Raw genomic sequence first — 24,721 nt, 5'->3', positions numbered from 1 at the left:
CTCTGGAATTTCAGCAACTCCAGCCAGGGGTTGGATGTCCCTGGGATGGAGCCCTTCGTGGGGAGGGGCAGCTGTGGTATCCACAGAATAGTGGACTTGGTCTCCTCCCTGGCTGGCTCTGAGGAATCCGGGCAGTCTGGATGAGTGGGATTCCTCCCAGTGCAGCACACTCCTTCTGCCAAAAGTCAGCCAGAGTGCTTTGTTAAGTGAGTTCCTGTCCTGTGCTTCCTGACTAGGTGAGACCCCCTCAACAGGGGTCAGCAGACACCTTATACAGGCCCATTCCTGCTGGCATCAGGTCAGTGTCCCTTCGAGATGGAGCTCCCAGAGGAACGAGCAGGCAGCCATCTTTACTGTTCCGCAGCCTCCACTGGTAACGCCTCCAGGAGCAGGAGGGACCCAGGTGAATAGGGTCTGGAGTGGATCCCCAGCAAACTGCAGTAGCCCTACAGAAGCGGGGCCTGACTGTTAAAAGAAAAGCAAACAAAGGAACAACAACAACAGCATCAACAAAAAAGTTCCCACAAAAACTCCATTCAAATGTGAGCAGCCTCAAAGACCAAAACAAGATAAATTCATGAGGATGAGAACGTATCAGTCAAAAAATGCTGAAAAACTCAAAAAACCAGAGCGCCTCTTCTCTGAATGATCACAACAGGTCCCCAGCAAGGACACAGAACTGGGCTGAGGCTGAGATGGATGAACTGGCGGAAGTAGGCTTCAGAAGGTTGGTAATAACACATTTCACTGAGCTGAAGGAGCATGTTCTAACCCGATGCAAAGAAGCTAAGAACCATGATAAAACATTACGGGAGCTGTTAACCAGAATAACCCCTTTAGGGAGCTACATAAATGACCAGATAGTGCTGAAAAACGCAATACGAGAACTTCACAATGCATCAACAAGTATCAATAGCCAAATAGACCAAGCAGAGGAAAGAATTTCCGAGCTTGAAGACTATCTTGCTGAAATAAGACAGGCAGACAAGATCAGAGGGAAAAAATGAAGAGGAAAGAACAAAACCTTGGAGAACTATAGGATTATGTAAAAAGACTGAATCTATGACTGATTGGGGTACCTAAAAGAGATGTGGAGAATGGAATCAAGTTGGAAAACATAATTCAGGATGTCATCCAGGAGAACCTCTCCAACCTAGCAAGACAGGACAACATTCAAATTCAGGAAATCCAGAGAACTCCAATAAGGTATTTCACGAGAAGATCAACCTTAAGACACATAATCATCAAATTCTCCAAGGTCAAAATGAAGGAAAAAATGTTAAGGCCAGGAATTACAGGCATGTGCCACCACACCTGGCTAATTTTTGTGTTTTTAGTAGAGATAGGGTTTCACCATGTTGGCCAGGCTGGTCTTGAACTCCTGACTTCACGTGAAGCCTTTGCCTCCCACAGTGCTAAGATTACAGGTATGAGCCACTGTGCCCAGGAGGTTGAGGCAGGAGAATTGCTTGAACCTGGAAAGCAGAGGTTGCAATGAGCTGAGATCGCACCACTGCACTCCCGTCTGGGTGACAGAGCAGGACTCTGTCTCAAAAAAAACAAAACAAAAAAACAAAAAAGTTAAGGGAAGTCAGGGAGAAAGGCCAGGTCACCTACAAAGAAAAACTCATCAGACTAACTGTGGACCTCTCAGCAGAAACCCTACAAGCCAGAAGAGATTGGGGCCAATATTCAATACTCTTAAAGAGAAAAATTTGCAACCCAGAATTTCCTATCTGGCCAAACTAAACTTCGTAAGCGAAGGAGAAATAAAATCCTTTTCAGACAAGTAAATGCTGAGGGGATTCATCACCACCAGGCCTGCCTTGCAGGAGCTCCTGAAGGCAGCACTAAATATGGAAAGGAAAAGCCATTATCAACCACTACAAATACACTGAAATACAAAGACCAATGACATTATGATGCAACTACCTCACCAATCTGCAAAATAACCAGCTCACATTATAATGACAGGATCCAATTCATACATAACTATATTAACCTTAAATGAAAATGGGCTAAATGTCCCAATTAAAAGACACAGAATGGCAAGGTGGATAAAGAGTGAAGACTCATCAGTGTGCTGTATTCACAAAGCACATCTCAGGTGCAAAGACACACATGGGCTCAAAATAAAGGGATGGAGGAAAATTTATGAAGCAAATGGAAAGAAGAAAAAAGCAGGGTTGCAATCCTAGTTTCTGACATAACAGACTTTATTTATTTATGAAATGGAGTTTGCCCTGTTGCCCAGGCTGGAGTGCAGTGGCTCGATCTCGGATCACTGCAAGATCCTGGGTTCAAGTGATTCTCCTGCCTCAGCCTCCATAGTAGCTGGGATAACAGGCCCATGCCACCATGCCTGGCTAATTTTTGTATTTTCAGTAGAGACAAAGTTTCCCCATATTGGCCAGGCTGGTCTCGAACTCCTGATCTCAAGTGATCTGCCCGTCTTGGCCTTCCAAAGTACTGGGATTACAGGCATGAGCCACCATGCCCAGCCTGACAAAACAAACTTTAAACCAACAGAGATCAAAAAAAAGACAAAGAAAGGTTTTACATAATGGTAAATAGATAAATTCAACACGAAGAGCTATTTTAAGTACAGATGTACCCAATACAGGAGCACCTAAATTCATAAAACAATTTCTTAGAGAGCTATAAAAAGACATAGAATTCCATGCAATAATAACGGGAAACTTTAATGCCCCACTGTCAATATTAGACAGATTATCAAGACAGAAAACAAGGATATTCAGGACTTGAACTCAGCTCTGGATCAAGTGGACCTGGTAGATAGCTACAGAACTCTCTATCCCAAAACAACAGAATATACATTCTTATCACTGCCACATGACACTACTATAAAATCAATCATATAATTGGAAACAAAACGCTCCTCGGCAGATGCAAAAGAACTGAAATAATAACAGTCTTTCAGACCACAGCACAATCAAATCGAAACTCGAGATTAAGAAACTCACTCAACTGGAACCAACCCAAATGCCCATTGATGATAGACTGGACAGGGAAAATGTGGCACATATACACCATGGAATACTATGCAGCCATAAAAAACGATGAGTTCGTGTCCTTTGTAGGGACATGGACGAACCTGGAAACCATCATTCTCAGCAAACTGACACAAGAACAGAAAATCAAACACCACATGTTCTCACTCATAAGTGGGTGTTGAACAATGAGAACACGTGGACACAGGGAGGGGAGCACTACACACTGGGGTCTGTCGGGGGGAAATAGGGGAGGGACAGCGGGGGATGGGGAGTTGGGGAGAGATAGCATGGGGAGAAATGCCACATATAGGTGAAGGGGAGGAAGGCAGCAAATCACACTGCCATGTGTGTACCTATGCAACAATCTTGCATGTTCTTCACATGTACCCCAGAACCTAAAATGCAAATAAATAAATAAATAAATGAGAAAAAAAAAAGAAATTCACTCAAAACTACACAACTATATGAAAATTGAACAACCCGCTCCTAAATGACTCCTGGGTAAATAATGAAATTGAGGCAGAAATCAAGAAGTTCTTCAAAACCAGTGAGAACAAAGAGACAATGCACTGGAATCTCTGGGACACAGCTAAAGCAGTGTTAAGAAAGAAGTTTATAGCATTAAATGCCCATATTAAAAAGCTAGAAAGATCTCAAATTGACACCCTAACATCACAATGAAAAGAACGAGAGAACCAAGAACAAACAAACCCCAAAGCTAGGAGAAGACAAGAAATAACCAAGATCAGAGTAGAACTGAAGGAGATAGAGACATGAGAAACCCTTCAAAAAAAAAATCAATGAATCTAGGAGCTGTTTTTTTGAAAAAATTAATAAGTAGATAGATCACTAGCTAGACTAATAAAGAAGAAAAGGGAGAAGAATAGAATACACAGTAAAAAATGATAAAGGGAATATCACCCCTAACCCCACAGAAATACAACCATCAGAGAATAATATAAACAGCCCTATGCAAATAAAATAAACTAGAAAATCTAGAAGAAATGGGTAAATTCCTGGACACGTATACCCTCCCAAGACTGAATCAAAAAGAAGTTGAATCCCTGAATAGACCAATAACAAGTTCTGAAATTGAGGGGGTAATAAATAGCCTGCCAACCAAAGAAAGCCCAGGACCAGATGGATTTACAGCTGAATTCTACACAGGTACAAAGAGGAGCTGGTACCATTTCCTCTGAAACTATTCCAAAGAATTGAAAAGGAAGGACTCCCCGCTAACTCATTTTATGAGGTTGGCATCATCCCAATACAAAACCTGGGAGGGATACAACAAAGAAAGAAAACTTTGGGCCAATATCGCTAATGAACATCGATGCAAAAATCCTCAATAAATTACTGGCAAACTGAATCCAGCAGCAAATTAAACAGCTTATCCATCACAATTAAGTTGATTTCATTCCTGGGATGCAAGGCTAGTTCAACATATGCAAATCAATAAATGTAATTAATCACATAAAGAGAACTAAAGACAAAAACCACATGATTATCTCAATAGATGCAGAAAAGGCCTTCAACAAAATTCAATGTCGCTTTCTGTTAAAAACTCTCAATAAACTAGTTATTGATGGAACATACCTCAAAATAATAAAAGCCATTTATGACAAACCCACAGCCAATATCACACTGAATGGGCAAAAGCTGGAAGCATTCCCCTTGAAAACTGGCACAAGACAAGGATGCCCTCTAGATCCTATATCTAGAAAAACTCATCGTCTCAGCCCAAAGCTTCTTAAGCTGATAAGCAACTTCAGCAAAGTGTCAGGATACAAAATCAGGATACAAAAATCATGAGCATTCTTATACACCAATAATAGACAAGCAAAAAATTAAATCATGAATGAATTCCCACTCAAAATTGCTACAAAGAGAGTAAAATACTTAGGAATACAGCTAATAAGGCAAGTGAAGGACCTCTTCAAGGAGAACTGCATACCACTGCTCATAGAAGTCAAAGAGGAGACAAACAAATGGAAAAACATTCCATGCTCATGGATGGAAAAAAATCATTATTATGCAAATGGCCATAGTTCCCAAAGTAATTTACAGATTCAATGCTATTCCCATTAAGCTACCATTGACATTCTTCACAGAATTAGAAAAAACTACTTTAAAATTTATATGGAAACAAAAAAGAGCTTGTATAGCCAAGACAATCCTAATCAATAAGAACAAAGCTGGAGGCATCACACTACCTGAATTCAAACTATGCTACAAGACTACAGTAACCAAAACAGCATGGTACTGGTACAAAAAATATTCTGTTTCAATGAAACAGAATAGAGAACTCAGAAATAAGACCACAGATCTACAACCATCTGATCTTTCACAAATCTGACCAAAGCAAGTAATGGGGAAAGAATTACCTATTTAATAAGTGGTTCTGGGAGAACTGGCTAGCCACACACAGAAAATTCAAACTAGACCCCTTCCTTACACCTTTTACAAAAGTTAACTCAAGATGGATTAGAGACCTAAATGTAAAACCCAAAACTGTAAAAACCCTAGAAGAAAATCTAGGCAATACCATTCAGGACATAGGCATGGGCAAAGACTTCATGACGAAAACATCAAAAGCAATTGCACAAAAGCAAAAATTGACAAATGGAATCTAATTAATTTAAGATGCTTCTGCACAGCCAAAGAAACTATGATTCCATACTGTAGGTTGTCAGTGAACAGACAACCTACAGTATGGGAGAAAATTTTTGCAATCTATCCATCTGACAAAGGTCTAACATCTAGCAACTATAAGGAACTTAAATAAATTTACCAGAAAAAAACAAACCCATTATAAGAAAATTTACAAGAAAAAAAAAAAACCCCACTAAAAAGTGGGCAGGCTGGGTGAGGTGGCTTGCCCCTGTAATCCCAGCACTTTGGGAGGCCAAGGCAGGCTGATCACCTGAGGTCAGGAGTTCAAGACCAGCTTGGCCAACATGGTGAAACTCCATCTCCACTAAAAATACAAAAAATTAGCCAAGCCTGGTGGTGGGCATCTATAATCCCAACTAGTTGGGAGGCTGAGGCAGGAGAATTGCTTGGACCTGGGAGGTGGAAGTTGCAGTGAGCCGAGATCACACCATTGTACTCCAGCCTGGTCAACAGGAGTAAAACTCTTCCTCAAAAAAAAAAAAAAAAAAATTGGGCAAAGAACATGAAAAGACACTTCTCAAAAGAAGATATTTATGTGGCTAACAAACATGAAAAAAAGCTCAACATCACTGATCATTAGAGAAATGCAAATCAAAACCATAATGACATACCATCTCATGCCTGTCAGAATGATGATTATTAAAAAGTCAAGAAAAAACAGATGCTGGTGAGGCTATGGAGAAACAGGAATGCTTTTACACTGTTGATGGAAATGTCAATTAGTTCAACCATTGTGGAAGGCAGTGTGGCAGTTCCTCAAAGACCCAGAACCAGAAATAGCATTTGATCCAGTAATCCCATTACTGGGTATATACCCAAAGGAGTATAAATTTTTCTATTATAAAGATACATGCACATGTATGTTCATTGCAGTAATATTCACAATATCATACATGGAATCAACCCAAATGCCCATCAATGATAGACTAGATAAAGAAAATGTGGTACATATATTCCATGGAATACTATGCAGCCACGAAAAGAAATGGAATCATGTTCTTTGCAGGGACATGGATGGAACTGGAAGCCATTACCCTCAGCAAACTAACTCGGGCACAGAAAACCAAACACCTTATGTTCTCACTTATAAGTGGAAGCTGAGCAATGAGAACACATAGGTACAGGGAGGAGAACAACAACACACGCTGGGGCCTCTCAGGGGGAGGGAGAGCATCAGGATAAATAGCTCATGTATGCTGGGCTTAATACCTAGGGATGGGTTGACAGATACTGCAAATCACCATGGCACACGTTTACCTATGTAACAAACCTGCACATCCTGCACATATCTTCCAGAACTAAAAATAAAAAAAAAAATAACACACACATTCCTGTGTGTTATCCAAATACCACTGCCAAGCAATATAATAATAGTTAAAATATATTGAAATCTGATTATATTCCAGCCAAGGTACTAAGCTTTTTACATCATTATTTATTCTAACATGCAACTCTCTGAGGTGGATGCTATTAGTGTCCCCATGGCATAGATGAGGAAATGGAGGCTTACAACAGGTTGTGTAGCTTTCCAAAGAATGTGTGAGCTCCAGAAGCCACATTAGAACTCAGGCCTATTTGACTCAATAAATGCAGACTTTGGCCTGATCCTTGTCTCCCACCATCCCCCGGCATCAATATTTTCAATACTTTAAAATGGAATGTTTATATGTTTTTAGATAAAACAGCAATATATCCAATTTGAAATTGTCCATTCAACACTTTTAACTGAGCACTTACTATGTGCCAGGCAATATGCTAGAAGCTGGGGACTTATCAGAGAACAATATGCAGCTCTGTCCTCAAGGAGCTGACAGTCCAGTGGGCTGCAGAGCAAATCTCAAAGAAGTTTGGGACTCTGGAAAAACTATCGAATTACTCTTCTTTGTACATTTCCAGGCAAATTACACCAACTAAAGTGCATTGTCTCCAGCCTGTGCCCCTTCCCTCAGCCCCCTCAGCTGCATTCCCTATCCTGGGCACAAACTCCAGTCCCACTGCCGTTGCATGGAGGCAGTACCTCTGTCCTCTCATAGGCCTGCCTCCCGTTGAGGGTCACTAGGTACCAGGCACTGGTGGGTGCTGTGCAACACTTCCTTACTCAATCCTCACCGCAGCCCCTCTCCCTCTCTTACAAATGAAGAAACCAGACAGGTGAGTCATTTCCCTAAGGTTGCTGCTGACAACCAGAGCCAGGATTGACTAAAAATCTGTCTGACTCCGGAACCTGAGTGCAAGTCAGTGAGGGAGCTGGTATTGCCTTTATGCCTGGGCAGGAGGGATCTCTGCTTTAAAGGACCTCATGCTGGCCCTCCTCCAGCCATACCCCTCCCAAAGGGTTGAAAAGCCCATAGGGTCAAGGGCCCATGCCCACCTGGACCCCTGCCCAGGTCTAGCTATGGTCTGGGTGCCCAGAACCCCAATATTCTCTGTCTAAGAGGCTCTGAACTGATTCTAGAGCCTCCCTGGGACTCTTCCCTTGTCCATCTTCCTGAGGGTGGCATCAGCTTGCACTTCCTTAGGCCCAAGTATGGCCAAGGAGCAGCTGTTTGTGCGGGTTGCAGGGGGAGACAGAGCCTGGAGATGTGGGCAGGGCATCCACAGGCAGGTGCGCAGGGCCTCTTGTACAAGGCCCCTTTGACATGGGGTGGACCTAGGGCTGGGGAGAGAAGTGGGCAGGTTATAGATGGGAAACCAGAGATCAGCTCTCCTCATGACTTCCTGCTCTCAGGGTCAACTCCAAGGGGCCTGAGTACTCTCAGTTTGAACCTGGCCTACAGGTTGTTATGCAGTGTATTTGTCAGGATAGGTGGGTGGGCACATTTGATTTAAAAGTGTGCTATCTTGGTCCATGTGATGGTCATTTCTGGTTCTCTGTCTCACATCTTTCCTGCCCACCTTTCAGTCCAGCCATTGCTATGGCAACCAGCTGCATGCTGGGTAATCCGTGTACTCTGCCTCAGCGACACTGTGGATTCCAGGGCCTTCTGCCTTGGGGGCTTCATTACTTCCCCCAGGAAACACTTGCTGAGACCACATCGCCGTTCTGATGCATGTGCAAATGCTGGAGGGGTAACATCCTTGGGGCGAATCTGGACCAACAGAAGCAGGAGCCCGAGGGAATATACTCTTCCATCCCTCAGGAAGATGGCTCTGAGACACTTTCTACGTGGCTCCTTGGAGAACCCTGGTTGTCCACAGTGGTGATCAGTTTGACAATGGACATCTGGGTTGGCTTGTCCTTCTTCCCTTTTGCCCTCTCCAAGACCCTTACCCCTGTTCCTTGGAATCACTCCCCTAATAAACTGCCTGCCTGCGAGCCATGTTCAAGGCTCTGTTTTGGAGGGGGTGGGTATTACTGCTAAGGGAATCTTTAACTTTTAGATATTTGGACTACGGTAAGTGGGCCATTTGTATTCTTGACCCAAGTCCCTCAAGGTTTAGGAGTGAACCAAATTTCCCTTTCAATTCTATGTTCTTTATCCAGGAGAATGATGGTTGGAGTAGGACAGGGCAAAATGTATATCACTAAAGGGAAATGTGAGTTTAAGATAAATCAGAAGATCTTCTCCCCTTATTGTCTCATAAATGTCATAAATGGTTGTCTTTGAAAAAATACATTAAAAAATCAGGATCCAAATAAGGAACCAATCTTGTTGATTGGTTGATATATCATCTTGATATTTTTACATCTGAAGTTTTTCTGTTTGTGTAGAAATTTAATTATTCATCCAATAGAGTTTACTACAGTATGAATTTTCGCTGATTCTAACTCTAAAATGTTACCTACATACTGGTAGCTGTACCCAGAGGCTTGGTCAATTTATTATCATTTTTTGCATGGCAGTTTCATAAGGGATTATTTATTCTTCCATCAGAAGGCACAAAAGAACTCATTATATTTCTTTGGGTGATGTTAGCAGCTGTTGATAATCATTTACTAGATCCATCAATTCATTAGAGGTTGCAAAAGTTGGTGGTATTGTATCATTCCTTCCTCAATTAGCTGAAATATTTTTAAAAGAAAAAATTCTACTCTTAATTATTTGATTGGTCAATTCCTATAGGAAAGGCTGTATAAACACTTAATGATTTCCTTGTATTTATCAGTTTTTGAGTCATGACATCTTACGAGATTACCCAAACATTGCATGTGTTTTCACATCTGGCCCTGCCTTGATAAACTCTTTGTGAGTAGAACTCACAGATCATGAAACCACAATCAGTGATCCTGGGACTTGTAGACAATAAAAGCTGCCATTCAGCCAGGGACCCTTGAGTGCGAGACACTTCCACGTCTATCACGTGTGAATCCTCAGGAACCCCAAGAGGGAATAGTGATGCTCATCTTGCAGATGAGGAAATGGACCCCTGGACCTGTCTCACTCTGAAATCTACATTGTGGCTTGTTCTGTTTACCACAACCACTGCAGGAGATTAGAAATGCACAAAAGGAATTTTAATTTTCAAAAATAGCAAGAAGATACATTCTGCCAACTCTGAAGGTGACCTTAAAGTGGATCCCAGCTGTGAGTCTAGGAGTGGTGTTTGAGCATCTCCTAAACGAGTGTGTATTTTCTAGGACTTAATTGGAGACCTAAGAACATGCCATTTCAGACAATTTCCATTTTATTTACAACATGACTAAATCTAGCATATCCCCCTGCCACCAGGCCCCTTACTGACTCCTTGCCAATGATGTCCCAGGCACCGTACCCGGTCCTGAGAATTATGAAGATGAGGAAGACAGGTCTCTGCCATTGAGAGCACAACATCTGCATGGGGAAAACAGGTATGTTAAACAGTGAGGGTGGGGTAGTGCAAGTGTTGAAATGCAGGTAGAGGCATAATGGGGTGCAGTGCAGGATGGGGAGGAAATCCTTAATTCTGCCTTAGGGACCATTAAGGAGACTTCCCAGGTGAGAAGCAGTCACATTTACTTAGCACTACTCAGCATTTATCATTACAATGTTACAGTTAACATTTATAATCACATTTTGCTGTGCACCTTCAAGGATTCAGTTGTGGCTTTTGCACTCTAGTGCTCATCCTGGACTCTGTCCACTGTCGCCTGGACACCTGAGTAGCCAGGCATTTAACACGGCTCACCGTATTCCAGTCACTTGTGTACTTTTCTTGTTCCTTTACTGACACCAAAAGGCTTAAAGGCAAGAACTATCTCCTTTTTTCCTAAAAAACACTTTATTCTTCAAACACCCAGCACATACACAAAGTAGGTAGTAGAGCGTGTGATATTAATGGAGGAACTGGTGAGTAATCATCACGATGACATTGGTAGTAAAAGCCGTGTATTTATTGTTTACTCTTTGCCTGTTACTGTTCTAATAACATTAAGTGCGTATTTATTCATTTGATCCTCATAATGATTGTGTGAATGAGTCACACTGAAAAATTCCATTCCATTGGAAACAAATGGGAATTTATGAGGGAGAGAGCAAGAATGCTACAAAGTGGGGCAAAGCATGTCGACCCCCTTGTTCTAGACTGAACACGCTTCCAAAAGAAAACCTTGCTCCCTGCTCATGATGACTAAGTAACCCCTTACACTCAGTTTGTTTGTCCTCTTTCTCCTTTTTTATCATGACTTGAACATCAAAACTAATCCTGGTCCCATCTGTGTGGTTTGAAACGTGACCATTTTCCAAGTCTGAATGCGGCTGACAATGGAGAGACAACAGAGAGGTGTCCATAGCCCTGTACGGATGGGCCACAAGTTCACTGGAGGTCGTTCTGAATTATCTTCCTTGGGGATGAGACTTCATTCAGCCAGGGTTTGGCAGGTCCAATTAGTGAGGCACCAAGTCTGGACACAAGCCGTGGCAAACAAGCCAAAATCTCAGTCAGGGCAGAGCACAGAGTCTTGATGGACAGGCATACTTGGCCCAGGCCGCTGTTTTCTCCAGCAGAGACTGATCACTTTACCACGTGGTGTCTTCGATCTTACTCCTCGGAAGTAATATTTCTCTGAGTCTCATCCGTTTCAGTCCTCCAAAACTCAACTTTCTCAGCATCACTCTGGGCAAATGCACTCAGCAAATGATCAGTTAAATGTGAGGCTGGACAGGCTCACTTTTCAAATTGAACTCCAAAGATAAGTCAATAACTCCCCCAGGGTCTACATACCTTGAAACTTTTCTAAAACACTTTTCCAAAACACACTTCTGATTGCCTTTCCCTTCTGCACACATCCCACTTGAGAACTGTAGGGTGGAAGGGAAATTTTCCAATGCTGAAACACTAATTACCCTGAGACCAGTGAACCACCCCATAGAATGGACATGGGTACAGCACTGACGTTAATATAGCCAGTGAAGAGGCCTGGTGATTTGAAGCAGTCCTAGGCTTATGGAGAGAGAAAACTCTGAGTGAAATATCTTTTATTTGACTCGAATCACATTTGAAAGGCATTATAAGGGGTCAAGGGCACTGGACTGACAGAAAGGAGAGATGGCTTCTCTTCTCAGCTCAGCCTCCAATTTGGACAAGTGACCAGCACTTTAGTTTCTTCGTCTAATAACAGAAATGGCCTCACTGAAAATGAAATCATCCACAAAACCCTGATGCAGAAAGCATTCATTTACAGTATTTTATTTTAATGTATTTGATAACTTTGATAAAAACAGTTAGTGGGACACAAGTTAATTTTGGCCATGATAGCCAATATATTAAAGTTTGGTACAGAAAACATGTCAGTGCTATCTCTATATTTTTGAGTTCTAAAAATATTTAAACAGACCTTTTAAAAAACTTCAAATGTGTACAGAACATCTTGAGAAACTCTGTGGGACAGAGTTGAAAATCATGGGCCCAATTGATTATTAAAAGTCCTTCAATTCTAGAAGTTCCATGATGGAGCAAAACACTACATGCAAATATTGCTACTGAGGGTCCTCTTATATTTTATGTGTGAATGTGAACCTATGTGGAGAAAACAAAAACATTCCAGAGCTTCAAACACAGAAATAAAAAACTATATAATGTTAATATTTTTTGGAAATTGTATAAGAAAAGTAAAAACAATTTGAGTATCAGAACTTAAGAAGGACACTTTGAAACTCACATTAATATGCAAAGTTCTCAAGAAAATACTAGTAAACTATATCTAGCAACATATATAAAGGATTTTACAGTGAAACCAAGTGATGTTTATCCCAGAAATGCAAAATAGACTCATCCAAAATCAATCAATGTAATACTCCCTCCTAATAGAATAAAGGGCAAAGACCTCATAATAATTTCATGAATGCAGAAAAAACATTTGGCAAAAATCCAACATGCTTTCATGGTAAAAATAATTTAAAAACTAGGAGTATAAGGAAACTTTCTCAACCTCATAAAGGGTATCTATGACACAACCACAGTTAACAGCACAGTGAATGGTGAAAGTGACAGAAGAAAAAATAGATTGGACTGCATCAAAATAGAAATACCTTTGTGTATCAAAATATGCCATCGACAAAGTAAAAAAGCAATCTACAGAATGGGAGAAAACATATTTTTTTATTTCTTTAGAGACAGAGTCTCACTCTCACCCAGGCTACAGCACGGTGGTTTGATTACTGCTCACTGCAGCCTTAACCTCCTAGGCTCAAGCCATTCTTCAATTTTGGCCTCCTGAGTAGCTGGGAACACAGGTGCACGCCACCATTCCCAGCTATTTTAAAATTTTTTTGTAGAGATGGTGTCTCTCTATGTTTCCCAGGCTGGTCTCAAACTTCTAGGCTCAAGTGATCCTCTGCCTCAGCCTCTCAAAGTACTGGAATTGCAGAATATGTTTTTAAGTTGTATATTGGCGAGGAACTTGTATCCACAAGATATAAACAACTCTTATAACTCAATAATAAAAAGTCAACTCAATTAAAAAGTAGGCAAAGGATTTGAATAGACATTTATCTGAAGAAGATACACAATGGCTAAGAAGCACATGCTAACGTTCTTCATGTATTTAGTCATGAGGAAATGCAAATCAAAGGCACAATGACATACTACAATTGGCTCTCTCATCTGCACGCTCTGCATCTGCAGATTCAACCAATCACAGACTGAAAATATTTGAAAAAACCCAAAACAATAAAGAATAACAATACAACAGCAAAAATAAATAAAAACAATACAGTATCTAAATAGGTGTTATACATAGCATTTACACTGTATTAGGTACTACTATAAGTAATCTAGAGATAATTTAAAGTACAGTACACAGGATGTTATATGTAGGTGAATGTTTTGGATCTGTGTCCCCTCTCAAATCTCATGTTCGGTTGTAATCCCCAATGTTGGAGGTGGGGCCTGAAGGGAGTAATTGGTTCATAAAGGTGGATTTCTATTGAATTATTTAGCACCATCCTCTCGGTGCTGTTCTCATGACAGTGAGTGAGTTCTCGTGAGTTCTGGTCATTTACAAGTGTGTAGCACTTCTGCTGCTTGCTTCTACTCCTGCCATGATGTACATGCTTCCCCTCTGCCTTCCATCATAATTATGTTTCCTGAGGCTTCCCAAGAAGCCGAGCAGATGCCAGCATAATGCTTCCTGCAGAACTATGAGCTGAGTAAACCTCTTTTCTTTATAAATTACTCAGTTCACAGGTATTTCTTTACAAGACTGGACTAAGACAGAGATATAGACCAATGGAACAGAACAGAGGTCTCAGGAAGAATGCCACACAACTACAACCATCTGATCTTTGACAACCCAGACAAAAACAAGCAATGGGGAAAGGATTCCCTATTTAATAAATGGTGTTGGGAAAACTGGCTAGCCATATGCAGAAAGCTGAAACTGGATCCCTTCCTTACACCTTATACAAAAATTAACTTAAGATGGATTCAAGATTTAAATATGAAGCCTAACACCATTAAAAACTCTAGAAGAAAACCTAGGCAATATCATTCAGGACATAGGCATGGGCAAGGACTCCATGACTAAAACACCAAAAACAATGGCAGCAAAAGCCAAAATAGACAAATGGGATCTAATTAAACTTAAGAGCTTCTACATAGCAAAACAAACTATCAATAGAGTGAACCAGCAATCAACAGAATGGGAAAAAATGTTTGCAATCTACCCATCTGACAAAGGGCTAATATCTAGAATTTACAAAGAAACAAGTTTACAAGGAAAAAAAAATCAAAAAATGGGCAATGGATGTGAACAGACACTTTTCTTTTTCTTTTTTCTTTTTTTTTGTGTTTATTTTCCAAACAATTTTATTGAAATGTGCCAAGAGTACATGGGCAGCACAAATGTATGAACAGGAAAAAAAATCACATGGACAATAATTTTTAAAAGTGAAGGTTAATCTTGGGAGATATCAGTTCCCCTCTCCCTCCCCCTGAAGATTTCCAGCGTTTCCATTAAGGTTAAGCCTCTATGAACCTAGCATTAAAAAAAAAAAAAAGAAAATAATAAAAGAATGCAAGATCTTCTGCAAAAAACAGAAACAAAAAACAAAAAATGGCATAAAGGAAAGAGAAATGTCTTCCTGCTCAGATAGGACTCTTCCTAGGCACCTAATTAGGAGGCATGCTGAGCGGTGGAGAAACACAACTTCAAAGTGTAAGGGTATGGACCATTTGGGTTTTTCATCTGGTAATGGTTCAGGAAGCCCAGAGTCTCCTGGGCATCGCTCTTGGATTCCCACTCCAGCAGTCCAGAGGAGCTGCGCTCACTTTTGCCTGAGAATACTTTCACAGAAGATGACTGCTTCACTCCCAGCTCATCGTAGATCTCAAAGAAGGTCTCCTCGGTCACCTCCAGTGGGGTGTTGAAGAAGTGCAACACATTGCTGGGGTGCTGGATGTGGTTCTTGGCTGCCTGCTCCGGGGTGGAGAACCGATTGTTCCGGGATTCACTGAAGTCTTTGTAACAGTAAGACCCGTCTTCCAACCCATATGACTGACCGGGCATGATGGCTGGCTGCTTAGAGACACAGACATTCAGCTTCTGCCCAAACATGAAGTTGTTGTTGAGGTGGGTAATGGCCCGGTCCATAGTGTAGCCATCAGCCATCTCCACCATGGCAGCCCCCCGCTTGCTTTTCATGAATTTCACCTTCTCCACATTGCCATACAAGCAGAAGACATTGAAGACTCGGTCACAGTTCATCTTAGATTGATCCAAGCCATAGACCAGGAGCACAGGGCTGTCAGCGTGAGGGCCATACTTGGGTGGTGGGGGAGGGGGTGGGGGGTGCCCATACTGGGGGCCTTAGCGACTTGGGCCCCAACGGTGACCCCCCACTGGTGGACCCATCCTTCTCCCTTCATAGTGAGGTAGCGGGGGTCCGTAGCCCTCATCATGGTAATGGCTGTGGTACCCACCGTGGGGCCCTCCATATTCTGTGGGGTGATCTCCCAGGAGAAGGGGCTGCCTCTGGCGTTTGTTGGGGTTGCTGCCAGGGTCACCTTGTCCACTGAGATTGGGGTTTGTGTAGTCCCAAGTATCCTGATCATTCTTGAACACATTCAAGCGTGTAGGCTTTGCATATTCAATCTTCAGAGTGCAACAGCCAGAATAGATATCAGCCCCATTGAGTGAGGCCTTGGCCCGCGGGGCACTTTGAACAGAGTCAAATTCCACCATGGCCTCCATTCTTCCGGAAAATGACAATTCTCTGAACAGGGCCACAGGGATTACAGATAGTGTAAAGAACATCCGTGGTGATCGAATAGATGGGGTTCAGGATGGTAAAGAGAAGCACATTGTTCACGCTCCGGGAGTCATCCGAGTCCCCGGGGCAGGAGATCTTCTGGCTGGTAGAGTAGTTAACAAAAGCTGGGTGACCGGCAATGTATATTTGGTTGTCGGCTGCGTAATTCACTGCATTGCAAGCCCCCAACACATCTTCAAACTCCACCAGTGCTTGTCTCTTTTTAGGCATTACCACCACATAGCTGATGGGTCCAAACTCCTGCAAGGCCTCCACAAGGTCAGCTTCCACCACACCGTCAATCAGGCCCCTGATGTGGACAACTGGGGAGGCAGGGGTTTTGTGCGGGTCATCGTAGTTCTCCCCGCCGCTGCCGCTGCCGCCCCTCCGTGCTGGTCGCCAGCGTTGTCAGTCTTCAGCCGCTTAGGGGCCCGGCCGCCCTCACTGCCGCCGCTGTAGTAGCGGCCACCGGCCACCGCTGCCTCCGCCGCCCGCCGCCGCCATCTTCACCATCGCTCCCGACCGCCTCCGCTGCTCGTCCGGCTGCTGCCTCTGCTCGAACAGACACTTTTCAAAAGAAGATATTTATGCAGCCAACAAACATATGAAAAAAGCTAATCATCACTGGTCATTAGAGAAATGCAAGTCAAAACCACATTGAGATACCACTTCACACCAGTCAGAATGGCCATCATTAAAAAATCAGGAGACAGCAGATGCTGGAGAGGATGTGGAGAAATAGGAATGCTTTTACATTGTTGGTGGGAGTGTGCATTAATTCAACCACTGTGGAAGACAGTGTGGCAATTCCTTAAGGATCTAGAAATAGAAATACCACTTGACCCAGCAATCCCATTACTGGGTATATACCCAAAAGATTGTAAATCACTCTATTATAAAGACACATGCACACGTACGTTTATTGCGGCACTGTTCACAATAGCAAAGACTTGGAACCAACCCAAATGCCCATCAAGATAGACTGGATAAAGAAAATGTGGCACGTATACACCATGGAATACTATGCAGCCATAAAAAGGATGAGTTCATGTCCTTTGCAGGGACATGGATAAAAGTGGAAACCATCATTCTCAGCAAACTGACACAAGAACAGAAAACCAAACACTGCATGTTCTCACTCATAAGTGGGTGTTGAACAATGAGAACACATGGCACAGGGAGGGGAACATCACACACTGGGGCCTGGGGGGTGAGGAGCTATGGGAGGAATAGCAGAGGGTGGGGGGATTGGGGAGGGATAGCATTAGGAGAAATACCTAATGTAAATGACAGGGCGATAGATGCAGCAAACCACCACCATGGCATGTGTATACCTATGTAACAAACCTGAATGATCTGCACATGTACCCCAGAACTTAAAGTATGATAAGTAAATTTTTAAAAAGCAAGACTAGACTAATACAGTAGTCTATTCATTAGATTGGTAATGACAAAAACTGCAATTATTTTTGTACTAACCTAATACAAATACTATGCCATTTTGTATAAGGGACTTCAGCAAATGTTAAATATTGGTATTGTGGGTAGGTCCTGGAACAAATGCCCCTCAGATACTGAGGGATGACTGTACTCAACATTGACTAGGATAGCTATAAAAGGTCCTTCCATTCCAAGAGTTCCATAAAATAACAAAACCCTACAACCCAAATATTATACTTGAGGATTCTCTCACATTTTATGTGTGAATATAAACCTAGGTGGAGGAAATAAAAAACATTACAGAACTTCAAAAACAGAAAGAAAAAACTATATAATGTTAATATTACCATAACAAGTGTTAGTGAGTGTATTAGTTAGGGTTCTCCATGGAAGCAGAAACGATAGGATATATATACAGTTGATCCTTGAACAGCATGGGTTTGAACTGTACAGGTCCACTTCTACATGTTTTTCTTTCAATAAATATATTGGAAAATTTTTGGAGATATGTGACAAATTGAAAAGCCCCATTTTTTTCTTGCTTACTCTATTGTTAGAATATAGTTCATAATATATAGAACATATAAAATATATGTTAATTGGCTATTTATGTTATAGGTAAGGCTTGTGATCAACAGTAGGCTATTAGTAAATAAGTTTTGAAGAAGCCAAAGAGTTATACATGGATTTTTGACTGTGTCAGGGATCAGCACCCCTAATCCCTGCATTGCTCAAGGGTCAACTGTATATATACATATGATTTGTTATAAAGAATTAGAGGCCGAGAAGCCCATGAACTGCTGTCTGTAAGTTGGAGGCCAGAAAAGCCAGTGGTGCAGTTCTGAGAACCAGAGGGCCAATAGAGGGCAGGAAACTGATGATGTCCCAGTTCAAAGAGTGAATTCCCCTTTCCTCTACATTTTATCCTACTCAGGCTCTCAATGGACTGAATAGTGGCCACCAACATTGGGGAGGGCAATCTGCTTTGTCCAGTCCATGGATTCAAATACTAATGTCATCTGGAAACTCGCTCACAGACACTCCCAGAATTAATGTTTTATCTGGGCACCCTGTATCCCAGGCAAGTTGATACATAAAATTAACCATTTTCCACAGTGTGATTTGGAAAAGCTGGAAGCCTCATTCATTGCTGGTGGGAATGTAAATGATGTAGGCACTTTGGAGAACAGCTGAGCAATTCCTCAAAATGTTAAACATGAGTTACCATATGACTCAGTAATTCCACTGCTAAGAGAAATAAAAACATGTCCACACTACAACTTGTACATGAATGTTCATAGCAGCATTATTTACAGTAGCCCGAAGTGGAAATGACAATCATTTATTAGGGCCTATCCACTGATAAATGGATAAACAAAATGTGGTATGTCTATATAATGGAATGTTATTCAGATGGAATCTTATTTGGCAATAGAAATGAATAAAACAGTGATACATGCTACAATGGGGTGAACCCTGAAAATACTGTGCTAAGTAGAAGAAGCCAGACAAAGAGAACCACATATTATATAATTTCATGTACATGAAATGTCCAGAATAGGCAAATCCATACAGACAGAAAGTAGAGTAGAGGTTGCTGGGGCAGGAGTGGAGAGAATGAGAAAAAGGAATGACTGCTAATGGATACGGGGTCTCTTTTGAGGGTGTTGAAAAGTTCTAAGATTACAATGTGGTGATTGCATAACTATGAATATACTAAAAACCAGTGAAATGCGCATTTTAAATGGGTGACATTTGTGGCATGAAAATTATATCAAAAAAGAAATCATCTTAAATCTAAAATCAAAACACTTTTTAAAATGCAAAACTCACAATATCAGCTACAAGGAACTCACGAAATGGGGAGAAATGCCATAATATGACATTAATAATAATGATGATAACATTTTGGAAAGCTTACATTATACCAGTCACTGCTCTATAGCTTTTTACAAGTATCAACTCATTTAATCTTTTCAATAATGCTATGAGGTAAGTATTATTCTTATCCCCTGTATTAATCTGTTTTCATGCTGCTGATAAAGACATACCTGAAACTGGGTAATTTACAAAAGAAAGAAGTTTAATGAACTTACAGTTCCACATGGCTGGGAAGGCCTCATAATCATGGTGGAAGGAAGAGCAAGTCATGTCTTACATGGATGGCAGCAGCAAAGAGAGAGACCTTGTACAGGGAAACTCCCCCTTATAGAGCCATCATATCTCGTGAGATTAATTCACCATCGCAAAAACAGCATGAGAAAGGCCTGTCCCTGTGATTCAATTATCTCCCACTGGGTCCCTCCCACAACACGTGGGAATTCAAGATGAGATTTGGGTGGTGACACAGCCAAACCATATTATCCCTATTTTACAGAGGAACAAACTGAGGTACACAGTTCATACAGCCAGGACTTCAACAGGCAATCTAATTGTAGAGCCTGCAAGCTTTTAATCCCTTGCCTCTCAAGAAACAAGGCCAACTCTGGGACCAGTAAGTATTAAAGCTTTCTCCACCCGCCCAAGAAAGGTCCCCGAAAGGCAGCTCAAGTCTTATACAACAAGGGTGTATCCAGTTGTGCTCAGGGTTGAGCTCCAAGGTGATGAGGGGAGATGAGGGTCAGAATCCAATTCCCCCCTCTCTATGGAAGCTGCCCCAAACCCATCAATGTTCCTTCACCATGATGGAGATAATGAGTCTGACTTAGGAGAGTTGAGTCTTGTTTCCCAAAGAAACCTCATGGCTGGGAGGTAGAATTCTTTCTCTCTGAATTCTGGCATTTTTATAACATGAGAAAATGGAAGCTTCCAAATGTTAGCTGCAAATTTTCAATTCCTGTCTGAGGAGAAAGTTAACATTGTTCTCAAAAACAGGAAGAAATTTGGGGTAAAAGAAAATGCACTGAAATTGGATCAAGATGATCAATTATGTTACTTAACCAAGAGGCAGGGGCTTTTCTCATCCCTAGAAAGTGTCCTGGTCTCTGCAGAGATGATTCAGAATTAACGGGATTCTGAGTTCCTCAGCTCTGAGCATGCTCAGTTTTGAAATTGCTGCTTTGTAATAAGATTCAGCTGTTCAGGCTGAGATTGCAAGATGAAAGTGCTTTTCAGACCTTACCAGAGCTGGGGAACCAGAGCTCTCTATAGCCAGCCCCATAGATGTTCCAAACCTAACTGCAAGCATGGGAGGTAAAGAGTTTTTTTTTTTTTTCTTAATTAACTTTTGTGGTGTGATTATAAAAGTAATACATTGCTTTTATTTTATTAGGAAGTAATAAGATGTTCATATCTAACTTTGAGTACTTACAATAGCTGAGGAATTCAGTTCAATTACTTCATTTAATCCCTCCAACAACTCGGTGAGGCAGGTATTATAAGTATTACTACTTCCAATGTACACACCAAGAAGTTGAGACTCAGAATGATTAAATATCTTGGTTCAAAGTCACCCAGTGGCAGAGCTGGGGGGCAGAAGCCAGTTTAACTTTAACCCTTACACTGCATTATTATAATTTAAGGAGAAATGTATGAATCCTGCAAAGGAGGACAAACGAAGCACTCTGGGGATTAGAAGTGTTCTGGGGTACAGGTCGAGTGAGGGGTGCAGCACGTTCAGGGAAGAGTTTTCCTTGGAGCAAAACTGTTCTGGATGGAATCAGTCTCTCCCCCAACTACTGTCAAGCATGCTCTTTCTCCCTGCAGTACTGTCTTGGTTAATGCCATAAGCAACACCCAGAGTCAACCGACCACCCGGTGAAATGAGCATCTACTCCTCCCTCTCTCTTACTGCCTCAGATCCAGCATCATCAAGTCTCGCCAGTCACAGCAACAGCTATCTCTCTTCCTTGTCCCCTCCAACTCTTCTATTTACTAATTCAGAAATGGACTGAGCACTCAACCTGTGCCAGGGTCTCTGCTAGACAGCAAGTGTGTAAGTGTCGAACCAGAACAGAGGTAGCCCCTGGCCTCTTTGAGCTCTGTTCCTCTCTTCGTCCAGGTCTTTCTCTGTCCCCAGGATGGCTGAAATAATTATCTTTGCTTGTCTCTCTTCTTCAGCCTCTCACTCCTACAATCCATCCAGTCCCTGGCCCTAAGGAGGTGCTCAATGAGTGTAGAATGAATACATGTGTAAATGAATGAAACTTCCATAGTGATCCCAGAATCTTTCTGAAAGGTAGTTCTAATCATGTCACTCTTCTCAGAAGCTTTAAGAAGCGCCTATTTTCTCCAGCACACAGTCTCCATTTCCTAGCCTGATGGTCAAGACTTTTCATAATCTGGATCAAGTCAGCCTAAACTGGATGCTCATCTAAGCCAAATTACTCACCCTTTCCTTATGTGTGTCATACATTTTTTTGCCCCCACCTACTGGCAGGGACAGTACTCACCAAAGCTCATCCTGTGACTCCTACAATTTCCAGCCTCCCTTTTAGGCCAGGTGAAGGCTGAGTGACAGGTTCTGTCACTGGACTCCCCCCATGATGCAGGACCCCCCAAAACTCACAACCTCAGACGTCGCATAAGCAAAGGGTAAAGCCAGAGAGATGTTCCAAGTCTATACATCACCATAGCAGGCCTACCCTCTCCTGACTAATCCACACATCCTTGCTTCTGCCTAGAGAGATTTCCTCTCTTCCTGGCTAGTTGATTTCAAGTTCCAACTGCAACATAACCTTACCAGGAGGCCCTCCCTGATCGGGAGTCAGTCACTCCCACCTTTCTCTACTCTCAGAACTCTGTTATCACTTCCATTCACACCCAGAGCACAGGCCACCTGGTAGGTTGCACAAGGATTTGTCTGCCACACTACACTGTGAGGTCCCAGAAGGCAGGGACTGTGTCTGTTTGAAATTCTGTTTCTCCCACCGGACTCAGCCTTGTCCTCTGTACTCAGGAATAGTCAGAGTGTTACCAAAATGCATTAGGTCAGAGGGGAAACTGTTTACCCCTGGCCTACGTGTATGTAACTGGGAGATAGAGAAAAAAAGCATGGCCCATTTTAACCTTGAGGCCACAGTGGTTGGTGGGAGATTAGCAGGGGTTTCAAGTAAGCAGGACGCTGTGGGAAGCCGGGAGGCGGGGGAGGGTGGGGACGAAAAAGGAGTCTGGAACCTGGTCACTGCCGTCCCGGCCCCACTCCCTCAGGAAACTAGCGGCCAGAGCTGGAGAAGAGCCTGAGTAGCTTCCAACTCAGGCTCTTCCAACTGTTTACCTTCTGGGTACCATGGCGACTAGAGACTGGTCGCCATGGCAATCTCAACTAGAAGCAGCCACCGCTAGCAGATATTGAATGGGGACAGAAAAGACATAGAAACAGGAGCATCAAAGGCAAGTGCACACGTAGTCACGACCAAAGTCCCAGCTAAAGTGATTAAGATCCTGCGCCGACCAGCCAGTCACCTCAAGAGCCACCGCTCCACTTCTCCCGGGATCTGCACCGGGGAAAGCCCCCCTCTGTGGCTAAATGGAGGCCGAAGAGGAAGTGCGGGTGTCTGGGCCTTGTTGAGAAGCAGGGGGAGTTCCTGTGCTCCCCGTTACCCCAAAGAACCCAAAGAAGCTCCCACTAGCTCAGTGAAATCCCATTTGGGTCCTCCGACCTGGCCAACTTTCCTACAACTGGGAGTTTGGCGTAGAACACCCAGTTTGTGGATAGCACGCACGAGGGACCATCTCTCCTCTCCCGGCCCAACCACTCGCGTCCCCCATGAATTCTCACTTGGGGGTCTGTGAACGCACGCTGTAAATTGGACCCCGTGCCCACACAGCAATATAATGAATCACCCGGCCCTGGCTTGAGGGAGTGTGAGGGCCTTCGGGCCCAGCCCGCTATGGGCGTCGGGAGGGGCGAGGGGCTGAGCGGAGGAGAAAAGCCTGAGGGCGGAGAGCCTGGCGCCTTTATCCGGTTAGGGGATTGCAGAGGATCAGAGAGCCCGCCGCGCCTTCTCCTCCATCAAAGACACTAAGCCCCGGGCGTCCGAGATCCCGGGTGTGATTTTATTATTAAAAAAAGTAAACGCGCACTCCTCCAAGAATTTTAATTCTTGCCTCCTCCTCAGCCAACTAGTCTCTTTGAATCCCCGAGGCTGAACAGTCCCCTGGGTTGGGGGCCAGTCCTTCGTCGCTGCCCTCCCGGGCCCTGCTCCCTCCAGGCCACTGACTCAACTTCCCCTGGCGCGACGCGGTCTCGAGGAGACACGACGCCCGTCCCCGACTTGGAGCCGGGGGAGAGGGTCCTTCCCGGGCTGGCAGTCCTGGAGGCCCGGGGCGCCGCCTCCGGGGACAGCGTGGCCGGAGGAGATGTCATGAGGTGGGGTCCTGGCTGGGCGCCCTGCCTGTCCCCAGCGGGAACCAACCCTGCTCCTTCTGCCTCCGCCCCGACGGCTCAGCGGGCTCGGCCCAGCGTGGTTGCGGGACGTGAGTAAAAGGGGGTGCGATCGGCTTGGGGAGAACGGGGAGGGTTTCTTGTCCTTTGAACTGGACTGGAGGGTGTGGAAGCCGGGGGTGGGAGCTGAGGCCGCAGCTGTTCCTTTTTCACTTTCTCTCCAGCCGGCGGCCCGTTTCAGCATCGGGGGCTGCGGACAGCGCCGCGCCCGCCCCTGCACGCAGCCGCCTCGCTCCCCCGCGTGTGGTTCTCTAATTCACCTCCTGTCTGGGTCTCCACCTCCAGCACACCTCCCGGCGCCACCCAAAACTCCCAGCTCAAGAGCCCCTAAAAGCCTTACCCCCGCCAAAGTTCGAGCTTCTCCGCGGCGCGCCGGGGTCTGTGGAGAGCCTCCTCCCGCAGCCTCCTGGGCTCAGCTCCGCTCGCTCTCTCCCCCGCGCTCCCGGCCCAGGACTGTGCTGGGGACGACGGAAGGAGCCTGTGGCCTCCTTCTCCGTGCGAAAGTCAGGTGAGGATACGGAGCCTCAAAGGCGGTCCGAAAG

The 24,721-nt window shown here is 43.5% G+C and overlaps 1 protein-coding gene and 1 pseudogene across 1 annotated transcript in view; both read right to left on the bottom strand.

Moving 5' to 3' along the window:
• Positions 1–24,721, bottom strand: part of CNGA3 (cyclic nucleotide gated channel subunit alpha 3) — a 67,953-nt gene extending 43,232 nt beyond the window's left edge. Inside the window, exon 1 of the mRNA XM_012475873.2 lies at positions 24,520–24,721. The gene's annotated coding sequence lies outside the window, so the exon portion shown is untranslated. The remainder of the gene's footprint in view (positions 1–24,519) is intronic.
• LOC105733460 (heterogeneous nuclear ribonucleoprotein L-like) lies at positions 15,122–16,906 on the bottom strand (annotated as a pseudogene).

Source organism: Aotus nancymaae, unplaced genomic scaffold, assembly GCF_030222135.1.
Source record: "Aotus nancymaae isolate 86718 unplaced genomic scaffold, 86718_ANA_hifiasm-v0.15.2.pri h1tg000131l, whole genome shotgun sequence".
In the NCBI taxonomy this organism is placed as follows: domain Eukaryota; kingdom Metazoa; phylum Chordata; class Mammalia; order Primates; family Aotidae; genus Aotus; species Aotus nancymaae.
Note: the sequence above shows the minus strand (reverse complement) of the source record. Positions and strands in the feature narration are given on the sequence as shown.